Source organism: Lissotriton vulgaris, chromosome 3_2 (assembly GCF_964263255.1).
Source record: "Lissotriton vulgaris chromosome 3_2, aLisVul1.2, whole genome shotgun sequence".
In the NCBI taxonomy this organism is placed as follows: Eukaryota; Metazoa; Chordata; class Amphibia; order Caudata; family Salamandridae; genus Lissotriton; species Lissotriton vulgaris.
Genome location: NC_141690.1, coordinates 176,394,108 through 176,408,275, shown reverse-complemented (window position 1 = coordinate 176,408,275; position 14,168 = coordinate 176,394,108).

The window sequence follows — 14,168 nt, the reverse complement described above, 5'->3', positions numbered from 1 at the left end:
TTATTGTTCGCAATTGTCAAAGCATAAACATTTAGAATACTTGAAAAGACATTATGGACAATCCCAGAGGACTGCACTCAGTGCATAGAGCTATTGCTGACTAGAATGGGAGTCCAATGGAAATGCCAAATGTGCAATCTTAGTTAGCTACACAGACAGACTAATAAGAATAATCTAGTAATACTACATGGAGTCATAGTCGAGGCAGGATAAGAATTTAGATCCTGTCTACAAGAAGATCAAAGACGATTTAGAAAAAATCGAATTAGGAACGCTAGGAAAAAATAAGTACTCTATATTAAAATTAAAACTTACTGGGGCCAGCAAAGGAGCCCTCGCCTGCCCGGTCCTGGCCTGCATCGTCAACAGCACCCTCCTCCTCCTCCTGTGTCCTCCTCTTGCCCCTGGGGGAAGCTGATGTACAACATGAAAGAAAGAAAAACAGAAAACATGGATGATATTTGTCAACCAAATCAAACATTTCAAAAGAACTAACAAAATATTTTTGCGAAATAGCAAATAGACAACTACTCCACGGGATATATTATTGACCAATCTCATGTGGTCGACTACGTTATTACTTTAGTATTGCTTGATTTGTGGACCGTCGAATTGGAAATTACCTTATGTAACTCACTAAACAAAGTACTAAAAAGGTTTGCCTAGGATTGGCAGGCAGCAGTCCGCAGCACGCGAAGTGACAGCCAAAGTCCATCGTGATTGAAGATCAGCGACAACACTAAAGTTTCCTACTACATTAACCAGTCATTAAAATACTCAAACTATTAATCCACCACCACTATTTCTTCTTATCCCCATGTGTACAAAGGAAGGACTGGACTTGAGTCTGTAGGGGCTGATTTAGAAGCCCCTTGCGGCTCTTTTGCTCCATTGTTGCGTGACTTTTGTGACGCAGCGACAGCACAAAAGAGGCCCAATGGTGAGGCGTATATTAACAATGTGACGCATATGGGAGATGCATCACGTTGTAAAGCCCTGCGCCAATAGGGGGCGTTCCGGCGCAAGGGAGGGCGTTCCTGCGCAGGAACGCATCCTAAAAGTGGCTGAGGGAAATCTACAAGATTTCAATCAGTCACTTTGAGGACAATGATGCGTGACTCAAACCCTGCACCTGCTTCAAGCAGACGTACGGCTTGACGCAGCATTGGGGAGATAGGGCACCCCAGAGCATTGATGGAGCTGCACCATCGTTGCGACGCAACTCCAGCAATGCGCCGCCTTTACGGCACAGATGCGTAACGCTTTGGTGACGTTTTGGGCCCATGGTGCGCCGCATTGTAAATACGGCGCACCATGGGTGATGGTGGCGTGACGCACAATTACTGGCGCATCCCTGCTACTTTGCAGGGATGCGCCGGCAATTAAAAATCTGAACCTTAGTGTGTAGCATTACGCAGTTCTTTAAACTACACTCATACATAATTTCACAGGCCAATGAAATGAACACAAAATCGAAAACAAATAAGTATAGTAGCAACACTACTGAGAAGAAGGAGAGCAGTGTACCTGAAATGCACAGAAGATTTTGAAATATAATTTACCTACAATGTAATGAGCAGCATTATTGCTCTTTGTAAAAAACAAAAATTTGCAATATAATAACACAGCAGGAGAAAACATAGTAGTAAAGAAATAGCTACTACTACTCACCAAGCCCGGGGATCTCAAGGCCAAGGAGGTCGAGCAGATCTCGCTCACGGGTCAGGACATCCGTCCAGCGGTGGGTGGCCTGGTTGTAGGTGCGCCAGACCCGAGAGTGGTGTAAATGGCCTGGCACACCTTCTCCTACCGCTTCCGGCGCTCCCGGACCCCGTACCCGGCAGTGATCTTGCCGCCTCCGATGATGGTCCTGGGGAGGCGGCGCTGAACATAAAAAAGGAGTTGGCCCACCTCCTCCGGGGTAAAGATCTCCCTGGGTACGACCTCCTCCCCCCTCAAACGCCCGCACGGGAGCCGGACACTGGGTGCGGGACCCTTCCCCTTCTTGGTATGCTGCCTGGCTCCCTTCACCATGGTCTGGGCGGAAAGGAATAAAGAAAATAGAATAGGGAAGAGAAGAAAAGAAAAGAGTTTAAAAAAGTAGTTTAAAATTAACCAAAAGTAGCAGTAAACACAAAAATATAGGGCTAGAAAAATAGAGGGATAGATAATAAGTAAAATAGATAAAAAAAACTACAAACAAGCAAAGGATGGCAGAGATTTAGAGAGGATACAAAGACCATGCCCAGAACCATAGCAATGAATGAGAAACAAGATGGCCGCGCCCGTTCACGACCGCGCGGGTAAGTTCGCGCGAGATTTTCCTTGCGAACACGCGCGAAACTGTACTGGCAAGCCGCAGACTTTGCGAGATTACACTTCGCGCCCGGAAACGGAAATACGTCAGGCAAACAAGATGGCCGCGCCCTTGAACGACCGCAAGGGTAACTTCGCGCCTTGCGCTACGAGCGGCTCGCAAAAACGCACAAAACCTTGCCAACTAACACGCTGCAAAAAAACAAATTGCATATTCGCACAAATTTGCGGCTTCCGAATCCGATCACGCGCGTGTTCGCGCCCCGCGAATCCCGCGAAATTGCAGAAAAACGAGTTTTTCAAAACTGAAAGCACTCGGCAGGGGCAAGAGTTCAAACTCATCATTAGTAACAATTCCCTGTAGTGCTTCCTGACTGGGGCCCCTCCAGAATTCAGTTGCTAGTTGCAACAATTGTATGACCCTGCTCTGACCCTCACAGCAGGCTCATAGAATAGCTACAAGTAGGCCACAAAGGTCCTGGGAAAAAAAATGCACTGCAACAGAAAGCAAAATTACAGATAAGGAAGCAGGTGCCAGACTGGAATTTTAAAACAGTGACACATTAATAAACTAACCCCAAATTAATTCATGTCAGTTGAAGCAGGGCTGGTGTGCTTGCTTTTCCCCCATAATCTACAGTGATGATGAACCAGAGGGTGGCATTGATGTAACAGAGGGTTGCAGTGGTGAAACAGAGGGTGCTGGGAACCTGTGATGATGAACCAGACGTAGAAACAACATAATCGCGACCGTTGTGTGCCGAAATGTAAGTTCGCAATTGCGAACTGGTACGAAACCCTCGCGAACTGGCAGAAATCCTTGCGAACACAAAAAAATAATCCGCAAATTCGCTAGAATTCGCGGATTTTGCGGATTGCGAGTTCGCAAATCCGCAAAATTCACGAACGCGAGATTCGCAAAATTCGCCCATGCTTAATCCCCTTGCCCAGTGAGTGACTACACCCACCTGCAAGGGAATCTCTAATCCCCTTTATAAGTGCAGGCGGGTTTCTGCTTGCACAGTGAAACATGGAGCAGCTGCTTCAAACCCACTCCGTATTTCACTTGAATGCGCAACGCACAGGGCAGCACAACTTTGCAGCTGCCCTGGGGGCAGCGCACTCAACATAATAAGGTGCACTTTCCTTGTTTGCGCCGGGCGCTCCTTTTGAAATGTGCGCCAGGTGCAAATGAGGGAGCCCGAGTATTCTGTAGTATGGCCCCAGATCTCATTTTTGTTAACACTGTTATTACATAACTAATACTGATGCTTTTATCATCTATTTTGATATACCTTTCTATGATAAAGACATGACAAATTGCGTATTCATACCCACAGATAAAGAGCATGAACACAATGTAATTCTTCATTACCAGGTGCAAAAGAACAACTGGACTCTCTCCAAGAGAAATCTCGAACACTAGGTATTGACGATGAGCAAAATTGGGTTTACGCCCAATAATAATACTATATTTCAGAATGTAAGAATAATTCCCCCCAACTTTTCTTTATCATTCTTTCAGATTACAAAGTCCTACAAGTAAAACCCCAGCCCTGAGGAAGACCTTCCTAGAATCCTCCTGGTCTCCTTCACGAAGGTCGAAACGTGTCAGCACCCCCACAACTCACTGTTCCATTTCATGTGGCTCAGAGCATCACCAAACGAAACTGCTACTGAAATATTGACTTATCAGTTTAGCCAATTTGAGGTGGCTTAAACGTTAGGAAATTGTTGGAAATGCACTCTGACCACAGCACTGTTTTTAGGACCATTCATTGAAGGATTATCAAGGATAAATTGTGTTTTGCTTATCCCGATACACACTCACAAAGAAGTAGGACGTTAAAGATTTATGATTTATGTACGTGAATAAATATGTGTAAATAACTTTCTCTCACGGTTTTTTATGTATGTTTAATTTTCATGTAAAGTATTTATTGTATGATAGTATGTAAAAAAACACGTGAAAATAAGTACTGAGATGAAGATATGTACATTGGACTTTTGAAATAAGTACTTTAAAAAAATTGAGAAAATATTAAGTAAATAATATCCATGAAAGAATATGTAGATGTGATTTTTTTGGATGTTTTGCAGTAACAGAGAGACATGCTGATGCTTGTCTACCCACGAGTATAAGTTTTAGAAGAAACACAGTTCATGAATTGAAAACTGACGCAGGCAAAATAATTAGGCCTACGTCTTGAGTAAACTATTGAATTTATGGTCCCAGAGATACCCTCTTTGTTCGACAACACATTTAGCATTAGCACATGAGAGAAAGAAAGACAAGAGAGGACCAATTGGAGCAGACTGAGAGGGCTTTAATTGTAAAGGAATCCCTCTTGGAGTTCAATGCAAGCACTGGAGTGCAAGCAGAATGATATGCCCAAGCAGCCAATAGCATTTCGTGAGAGATTAATACTCTCCCAGGTTTGAGTCAAGATGTGATTGACGTAATCTTCAGCCAAGGGTTGAAATAAGAGGTTAAAAGAATGCCAATAGTTGAAGAGGGGGCCGGTACCCAAAGTCCACTCTATGCATATTAATAGTGTAGGTCTGTTTTTTCAGCCTTCCTGTCAAAATCCAAACTTAAAACTATGTACCATGTGACATCGCTCAATAAGGTTTAACTGTCTCTAATACCTACATCTCTTTAGCCATTTTTTTGTGAAATTGCTGAAAAATCAAGAATGTTGCTACCCTATTTTCAACATTTACTTGGTGAGGGAGAGCCTCAGACCCAGTGAGGGTAAGGTTTGCCTTGCACACCACAAAGGTATTGAATACATTAATTCTATATTTATCTTCATTATGTAAAAATTGTGCTGCCAAAAACCATAATTTCACACTATTTAAAAAAGATTTTTTTTCCAGTATTAGAACTACCTGCCAATGCCCATTAGGAGTCGCACTTGTTCTCTTCGCTCACTCCCTTGATAATATACAGTGACATATTTTTGCACTACCAATTTCAAAGTTCACCAGCCGCCTCTGACACTTTCACTATTTTGGGATGTGATTACATTTGTATGTCTTGGATTCAGAAGCAAGGTAACACGTTGCTATGTAGGTAGGGGTTCACATTAGGAAAACACAGAGAGTCCGCACTTTTAACTAATGTATAGAATGCTAGAAGGCAAGGAACTCTCAGGCACACAGTTTCTGTGAATGGCTGATCTTGGCAAAAGCATATTCTCGCATATTTCGGCAGCCCAGCTATCCACATGAAGCAAGCCCTTAAAATAGACCTGAGGGTGTTAGTGAAAGAATGTCCTAAGCTGGAGCGCTCATGTCTTTCTTGTCCCATTACACAGGGACACTGAGTGATCTTGGCCAAAGCACAATTCTCCATACTTTGGTCAGCCAACTGTAACCTGGATGCCTGGAAGCTCTTAAAATCGACCTCCTGGAAGCTCTTAAAATCGACCTCCTGAAACTGGAAGCTCTTAAAATCGACCATGGTATGAGACTTACGCATTGCGAGAACTTGCCACAGTCGCGCCTGCGTCACAGAGGAAATAGAACTTCATTTTCTAGAGAAAACAATGTCTATACAGAGCATCTCTAGTGCAGATATGGGTCTGAGTAAGAAGTGAACGGATTTGACAGACTGTAATGAAACTGCATGAGGCAGAAGTAATAAAATTGTGTTGCATTTACTTTGTCAGGTCTAAAGAAAACATGTTAGTGGTACAAAAAAACCCAATTCATCCAGCTTCAGAATTACAATTTCCCCCAGAACCACTATAAACTGGTCTTGCGAGACATTTAGATATGCATTGTTATCAAAAAGCAGTGCATTGATTGCTCAGAACGTTTATTCATGCATCGTTGTCCGGCGAGAACCACTCACCCTGACCATCAACTTTTATTATAATTCCTATTTGTAAAGTGCTAACGTACCACCCATTAAGGGTTTCAAGGCACTGGGGCCGTTGGGGAGATTAAGATATTGCCCAGAGTCACATGATGCTGAGCTGTCGCCGGAGAACGGACCGTGAACCCTACGCTCCGGAGTCAGCCGCTCTGGCCGCTGCACCACACCTCTATAAGTCCCCGGTCACTAAAGTGCTATTTATTTCTATGGCTAGCGTATCTCTTAACATGCACTCCACATCTCTCTCATGCTAGTCCATTTCCCATTGTTTTATCAGCATACTTGCTTCATTGTTTTCAGCATCCCTTTTGTAGCATTTTTTTTGTCAATATGATCAGGTTTCTATTATTATTCCTACTATACTCAAATATTGTTTATCACTTGCTTGCTACTCCTATTTGAATCACTATGAAGAGCCCTTTCGTTTCTATAACTTTCATATATTTCTTTTATATATTTATGTATTCATATATTTAGGTCGTATCTGTAAAGTGGCTTCATTTTTGGGGTGTTAGAATGCGGACTGTATTGTTTTTTGGCTGCTCAGTAATTTTATGCAGTGACCTGGGCTTTTCTTGATGCATGTGTTTGTATATTTCCTGCTTCAACACCAGCGAGCTACACCTCTGTGTTTGATTTCTAAAGCACTCTGCGTGGCACCGTCTACAACTTTCTGTCGCCAAAAAGCGCTTTATTCCTTTGACTTTGCGAGTTTCCAACTTCCATTTCTTCAGCTTTGTTACTTGTGAACTAGGCAGGGATTTGTAAACCTTTGCCTCCCGCTTCTCAAGGTTCACACTGGATCTGTCGCTGCCTCTTTATGAATACATTTATAAGACGTCATCTCTTTTCTTGTGTAATTCTACGCCTATACAGCATGGTGCTACTACTACCTTCAGTGTGCGGGTCTAAAACTACCTTCAGTGTGCGGGTCTAAAACTAACACACACATTTCTGGAATTTAACATGCAGTTCAACTTTTTATGTTGTTAAATATGATTGAGAGTTTTCTACAAGAAACAGTTTATCAAGTTGATAATTTTATGAAAAAGACCCAATAGATAAAAAATAAACAGATGAATATAAAAAACGTATATAGGGCATTTGCAAATGTCCCACTTATTCATGGTGCACAGTGAGTCCCCATAGTATGCTTCAGGAGAATTGCTGGCTTGAATAGACGAGCCCATAGAAATTATGGGGCATATTTATAAGAGGACTGCATCGGGTTTACATCACACAATGTAGTACCTGCACGATGCAAACATCGGAGACAGACTTATGAAGCAACGCAAAGTCAAAAAAGTTGCTATGGATATATGCAATAAGCAGAAAATGAAACCGTTTTTTGTGGAATAATGTGAGAATTACCGAGTTTTCTTTTGTGATAACAATGATATAAATTGGTTTTAAAAACTACAACTCCCAGGCCACATAATGGGCTGGAAGGGGAGAGGTATAAAAACATGACCTAGCTAATTGTCAATCAACCGTGAGTAAGGCCGTGAGGCTGAAATGCGTTGGAAAAGGCAGACTGGCTCTGCATAAGAAATAAACAACTTGAATTTCAGACTCCTGAGTGCAGCGTACTTGTTTGGTAAATAACAATCCTAGGCCACTGGTTCGGCCTCATGTTTGCACCCGCCTTTGAGCGCGTCGTTTTGGAACCCCATTGTTTTCCATGAACACGAAACCGGCGGCACCCGGGAAGCAACACACAATTGGAGAAGAAACTCACTGGGAGAACTGCGGAGGTGAAGGAAGGTTTGAAAACGCCATCCGTTCGAGAATCTACCAAGTGGGTGAGTGAAACATCGGATATTAAGCTTGTTGCAATTCGAAACAACTTGCTTGGAGTTTCTCGACAAGTGGGACACGCGACAGTACTTACATGGCGTGTCTCCCCTCGAGAAAATCTCAAAGGTAAAGTAAGAGTCTTAACGGTAGAAATATACCCAACAGCATGAACATTTACAAAGCCAGTAAATCACAGCCAAGAAACATCAAAACAAAAGCAAACAGGTCAGATAGTAGCCGCGAGCAGAATGGAGGCCCGTGAGGCCAAAAAAACGGAGAAAATTGCAACAATGTTTCAAAGAGAAACTACTGAACTCAAGAGCAAGACCCGTCATTAAGACAGCTTTTCTCTCAAGATGAACGCTTATATAGAAAATAAATAAAAGTTGTGAAATCATTGCTCTGCAAAAATATGTTGAAGTAAATCGGATCCTGAGGGGCCTTAGGATCTTTATTATGCCGACACACCCTGAAACGAAAACTGCACTTTTAGAAGATTGGGAAGCCAATAACATGGAATGTTCATTGAACATGGTAAAAAATTTTATAAAGCATGCAAATATAGATCTAGATGACGTGAATAAATCAATCAAAGAAATAGAAGGGAAAATACAACAGGCACATAAAGAAGAAGGAGTGAAACTCAGAAAAGAAATGGAAGCACGCCTTGAAAAATACAAAGGAGAAATTCAGCAGCGAAAACATAGGAAATTTCTGAGACAAGAGAGATCATAAGCAAGGAAGGATTTTGACCTTCGCCAGAAGATTTGACGCCCTCAAACGAAACTATACCAAGAGGACACCCATAACCTCAGGCGAAATTAAGAGCGAATTGGATGTCAGCAAAAATGAAGGATCCATTGCCTCAAGCTCCACCAAAGGAATCACTTTTTTAGAAGAGATGAGGCTGATGCATCTGGACCAGACCCTAACAAGGGGTTGGGGAGAGGCAAAACAAGTGGTAGAGGGCGTGGAAGAGTAATTCAAAATCTTCAAAGGAAACCAAAAAACAAGTATGTTAGACCTGTCAGCCTTAGGGTGGTCTTCCCCATTTTTTCGCTTTTGCCTCATTTTTCCCACCTATATTTTGTTGGCCTTAGGTCTCTGGGCACCTTCCCATTGCTTATCAATGCTAAGGTGCAGGTGCTCTCTTCCCCTAACATGGCTGCCACTGACCCCTGCTACTGCAGCGTGGTCTTTATAGGCGCACTCTAGTAGCCAGGAGCTGGCTGGAACCCTTAAACATTGTTGCAATACCAGCCTGCCAGCCTGCCCATAGCTAGAGTGAGGAAGCTCCTGGAACCTTCCAGAATAGGGGAGTGGACACCAACTGCCACTGCCAACTGACGCTACAAAAGGAAAGGGAGGGAAACCTTCTAGTCAGTTGGGGCATCACTGACCTGGGGGACCCTACGCAGGAGACTTAGGCGGTAGGGCCTAGTCAGGAACCTACGCCACTGGGGGTGACAGGGTTTAGGCGCTGCCCACCAAGCTGTGTGAGGAACACTGAACTAGCCCACTGATCTGGCCAGCGGGAGGGGAACCCAGGGACCACCTGAAGTGATCTGCTGAGGAAACTTGACAAGCCTTCAACTCAAACCCCCCCTCTCTTCAAGTAACTTCTACCAAGGGCGTAGGACCAGCTAGCACCAAGAAGACCTTCTCACTGCCCACAGGACTGGTGGGGAATCAACCAGGTATTGGCGCTGTGTCACTCCCTGCGCTCCCTGACTTCACCTAGGTCCCCACTGCTGTTCTGCCACTGTCGTGTGGCCTGTCCTGGGCTATCTGACCTGCAACTCCGTCTGATTCCCCTATCCAGCGCTTTACTATGGTGCCCCTGAGTAGCGCTGTGAACTTCTGACTGGCAAGCACTGTGCCCCCCTGAGAAGCGCTGTGAACTGTTAACTGGCAAGCGCTGTGCCCCCCTGAGAAGCGCTACTGCGTGGAGACCCTCTGTGGGCCCAAAGAGAGCTGCCCGAGGTGCGATCGTGAATTGCTCCCAAAGCGCTACGAGGACCAAGCGCTTTAGCTACCAGGCGCTTCTCAGCTGTGCCCCCCCTTTTCGCGCTTTCCACTGAGTGCGCCCCTGAACTTACTGCTTCAGACCAGGGGCCCTCTGAGCCTCGTCGACATTGTCGCGGCCCAGCGCTTTCCCCGAGACGCCAACGCCGCCTTCTGCATCCCCGTGGCGGCCCCCGGAGCCAGGACAGGGCCACCGTGAAAGCTTGTCAGGCCGCAGTAGGCCTCGCTAGGCCTAAAGCCTGGATATGGCATCACGTGGCGGGGCGCCCGTTTTGACTCCGCCCCGCCGTGTGCTGATTGAGTCCCTGTGCTGTGCCCCGCGAGCCGCTCTGCTATTGGCGGTCGCTGGGCGCCTGGGCCTCCCATTGGTTCCCAGTCCCTGCAAGCACTGAGGGAGGACCAGGACCGGCTCTGACACCTGCGCGGGGGGCTCAGGAAGAGTACTGGTGCCCCCGCCTGTCTCCGACTTCACCGGAGAGCGCAGAAGTGAGAGCGCGCCTCCGGGTATCATCCCCAGCGTGCTGAACCCTACGCAAGGGCACGGGAAGGGGCCGAAGAAGTGAGGTAAACCCCCAGGGAGGCTCCAAGACCGCCCTCCCCGCGGGAGACTGTAGTTGGTCCTCGTTGGCCCCGATAAGTACTGTGGACTGGGCAGGAGCCCTGTGTCATTTGAGGAGCCCTCCAGGGGGCTATTGTGACTATCCCTAGGGAAAAGGTAACCCCTTAGTAGGGGAAAGGTTATTCTGTTATGTTGGCCAAATTGTTATTGGAATTGTTATGTTTAGCTCCTGAGAGTAATGTCCTGCCTATTCTGACCAAAAGAAATGCTAATTTTGCCGGCAGGAAAGGTTATTAGTGCCTGTTGCCCATCTAATGAACTGTTAGAGTTTACCTAAAAGAAACGCTTATTTCTAATTATTGAACTGCTTTATTCCAGCCTTGTGAAATGCACTACATTTGCTGATAAATGGCTTATCTTTGCAGCTAGGAAATGTTTACCCCCCCATTGGCACACCGATTCCTGCAGCGACGAAGTGACTGCTGCTGAGTAATGAAATGTTATTTAAATGTCTTAAAAGGGAATTCCTTGCAGGTGCTGACTAGGAGCAAGGCTGTTACCAGGCCTACCGTTATTTCATATTTAATATTTATTTATTTAAGTATTTATGGCCAAGAAATGGAAAGCATGTGTTTTGAAGGGAAAGCAATGAGGAGTTAATGCTGCTGTGTTTTTTGACGGCCCTGATTTTGATCTCAGATAAAACTTATTTATTTGAATCAAGCAGTTTTTGCGTGCACTTAATGTCTCAGTGGATGTGCGTGTTGTATAGTCACTTAACACCTAAGCTTCGGGTGCCTGCCTGCTCGGTCCAAGCTTCCCCCATGGGACCTGGTAAACCCAGTTCCTATATTTTGGTGGCGAGCGGTGGGATTCAGGACCTGCGACTATACAGCACCCTCCAGTGGGACAGAGTGCGCTGCAATTAGACTAGACACCTATCGTGCATGAAAGCCTACTAAAGTGACCCCCACTGTCTAACCTGAGTGTATAGAGACCTGTTTTGACCTAATCTTGCTACCGACGTCCTAGTATCTTTCCTTTATTTATCTGGGTCCCCACCTGTCAAAATGGAGTTCCAGCTGGCCAACCTTGAAGAGTATACGGTGGTGCAGTTAAGGGAATTTTGCCAGGGGGTGGGGGTGCCGGTTGGGCGGAGAGCCGCAAAGGAGGAACTCTGTACCGCCTTGAGGGCACGGGTAGGAGCCCACCCAGAGGGGAGAGGGGATGGGGACAGGAGGGGCAGGGCACACCATGGGAAGCGGCCACCCAAGAAGAGCTAGACCTACTGGGTATTGATGTTACTGAAAATGTGTTGCCAGGAAGACGTTCCAGGGCAGGCAGTAGTGGATCTAGAAGGAGTGGGTCGTCAGAAGAATATGAGGACAGGAGGGAGGAGAGGCAATTGAGATGGGAGCTTGCCAAGTTAGAGCACCAGAGGTAGAGAGAAAGATTAGCTTTGGAAGAGAGGAAGTTGGCGCACAAGCTTCAGCTTAAGGAGTTGGAGCTGAGAGCTTTGCAATTGAGTGCGCCAGCAAGTCCCAATGGTGGCAGCGTACCAAGGGCTCAAGAAGAGCCTAGGTTTTGGTTACCCAAGGAGGTGATAGCGAGCTACACTCAGGAGGATGATATCGCCAAATGGTTGGAGGCATATGAAGTGGCCTTGACAGCCCATGGGGTGCCCGAGAAACACTGGGGAGGTGGCCTATATCGTTACATACCTCCCAATGTCAGGGACACCCTCCTGTACCTTGATAAGGCAGATCAGCTCAGATATTCCCCCATGAAGGAGGCGCTCCTTAAAAATTTTAGCCTCAACCCCGAAAGGTATCGGCAAAAGTTCTGTGGCAGCCATAAGCTGTCCATGCAGAATTGAGTGAATTTCTTTGATTATGCCCGTAAGGCTCTGGATGGTTGGGTGCGTGGCAGCGAGGGCCTGTACAATCTATTTTTGAGAGAGCACCTCTTGGATAAGTGTTTTCCGGAGCTGCGCCAACATCTGGTGGACCGCAAGCTGACTGATCCCCGTGAGCTTGCGGAGGAGGCAGATACTTGGGTTAGCACCCGGGTGTCACACAAGGGCCCAGAGGGAGATGGCCCGAAAGGCGGACACTGAGATGCTGGGGTTACCAGGATAGACTTGCATGGTCAGGCGGTACATGGCTGCCCGGCAAGGAGCTCAACCCGGGTTGGAGCCTGAGGCAACGGCCCAACCCAATGCTGGTCCTGAGAATGTTGTGAAGGACACACCCCGTGTGATGGATGGGGAGCTTGTGGAGGTACCACCGGAGTCCGCGGAGGTGGAGGTTGTTCCCGTGGGGGACTTGCCGACCCTTGCCGAATGGCATGTGGAAGGAGTGCCTACCTGGGAGGAGTGCCCCAAGCTTGAAGGCATGCGGCGACAGGCTGAAGCCCAAGAGACTGATCAGGAGACCGGCAGTTATCACGTGTACTGGGAGGATGGCCTCCTTTACAGTGAGCCTAAGGTTCTGGTGCATGGATCCTCGAGGGCCTTAGTGGTCCCGCAATGCTACCGGGCCTTCTTATTGGAATTGGCGCATGAAATTCCTTTGGCTGGACACCTGGGCCGGGACAAAACCTTTGTGTGGTTTGTCCAACATTTTTAATGGCCAAGGATGAGGGTTGCCTCTGACACCTACTGCAAGACCTGCAGGACTTGCCAGGCCAGTGGAAAGACTGGGACTAAAGTGAAGGTCCCTTTGGAACTGCTCCCGGTGGTCGGGACCCCTTTTGAGCGGGTCGGAATCGTCATCCTTGGGCCGTTGGACCCTCCGACCTCTGCGGGACACCTGTTCATCTTGGTGTTAGTGGACCACGCCACTCGGTACCCGGAGGCTATTCCTCTGAGGACCGTCACTGCACCTGTGGTGGCGCGGGCCTTGATGGGGATATTTACCCGAGTGGGATTCCCCAAGGTCGTGGTGTCAGACAGGGGCACGAACTTCATGTCGGCCTACATTCAGGCCATGTGGAAGGAGTGCGAAGTGACCTACTGGTTCTCCACTCCTTACCACCCCCGGACTAACAGACTCGTAGAGCGCTTCAACAAGACCTTGAAGGGGATGATCCGGAGCCTGCCAGAGGACTTGAGGTGAAAATGGGACATCCTCCTCCCTTGCCTGCTGTTTTCGTACCGCGAGGTGCCACAGAAGGGATTAGGGTTCAGCCCCTTTGAACTGCTCTATGGCCATCCCTTTAGGGGGCCCCTCAGCCTTGTCAAGGAGGGGTGGGAGAAGACTTCGAAGAAGCTTCCCCGTGATGTCGTCAGCTACATGCTGGCATTCAGCAGCCAGATGGCCAAGCTGTGGAAGGAAGCCTCAGATCACTTGGAGGCTAGTCAAGCCGTCATGAAAGAGGACGGTGGAGTTGGACGCTGGACAGAAGGTGTGGGTCCTGGAGCCTGTGGAGCTTAGTGCCCTCCAGGACCGGTGGACTGGTCCGTACGAAATTGTGGAGCGTCGAGGCCAGTCACCTATGTCGTTGACTTAAAGACCCCGCGCCAGTCCCATTGGGTGCTCCACGTCAATCGCCTGAAGCCTCACCATGAGCGATCTGAGCTTGCTCTCC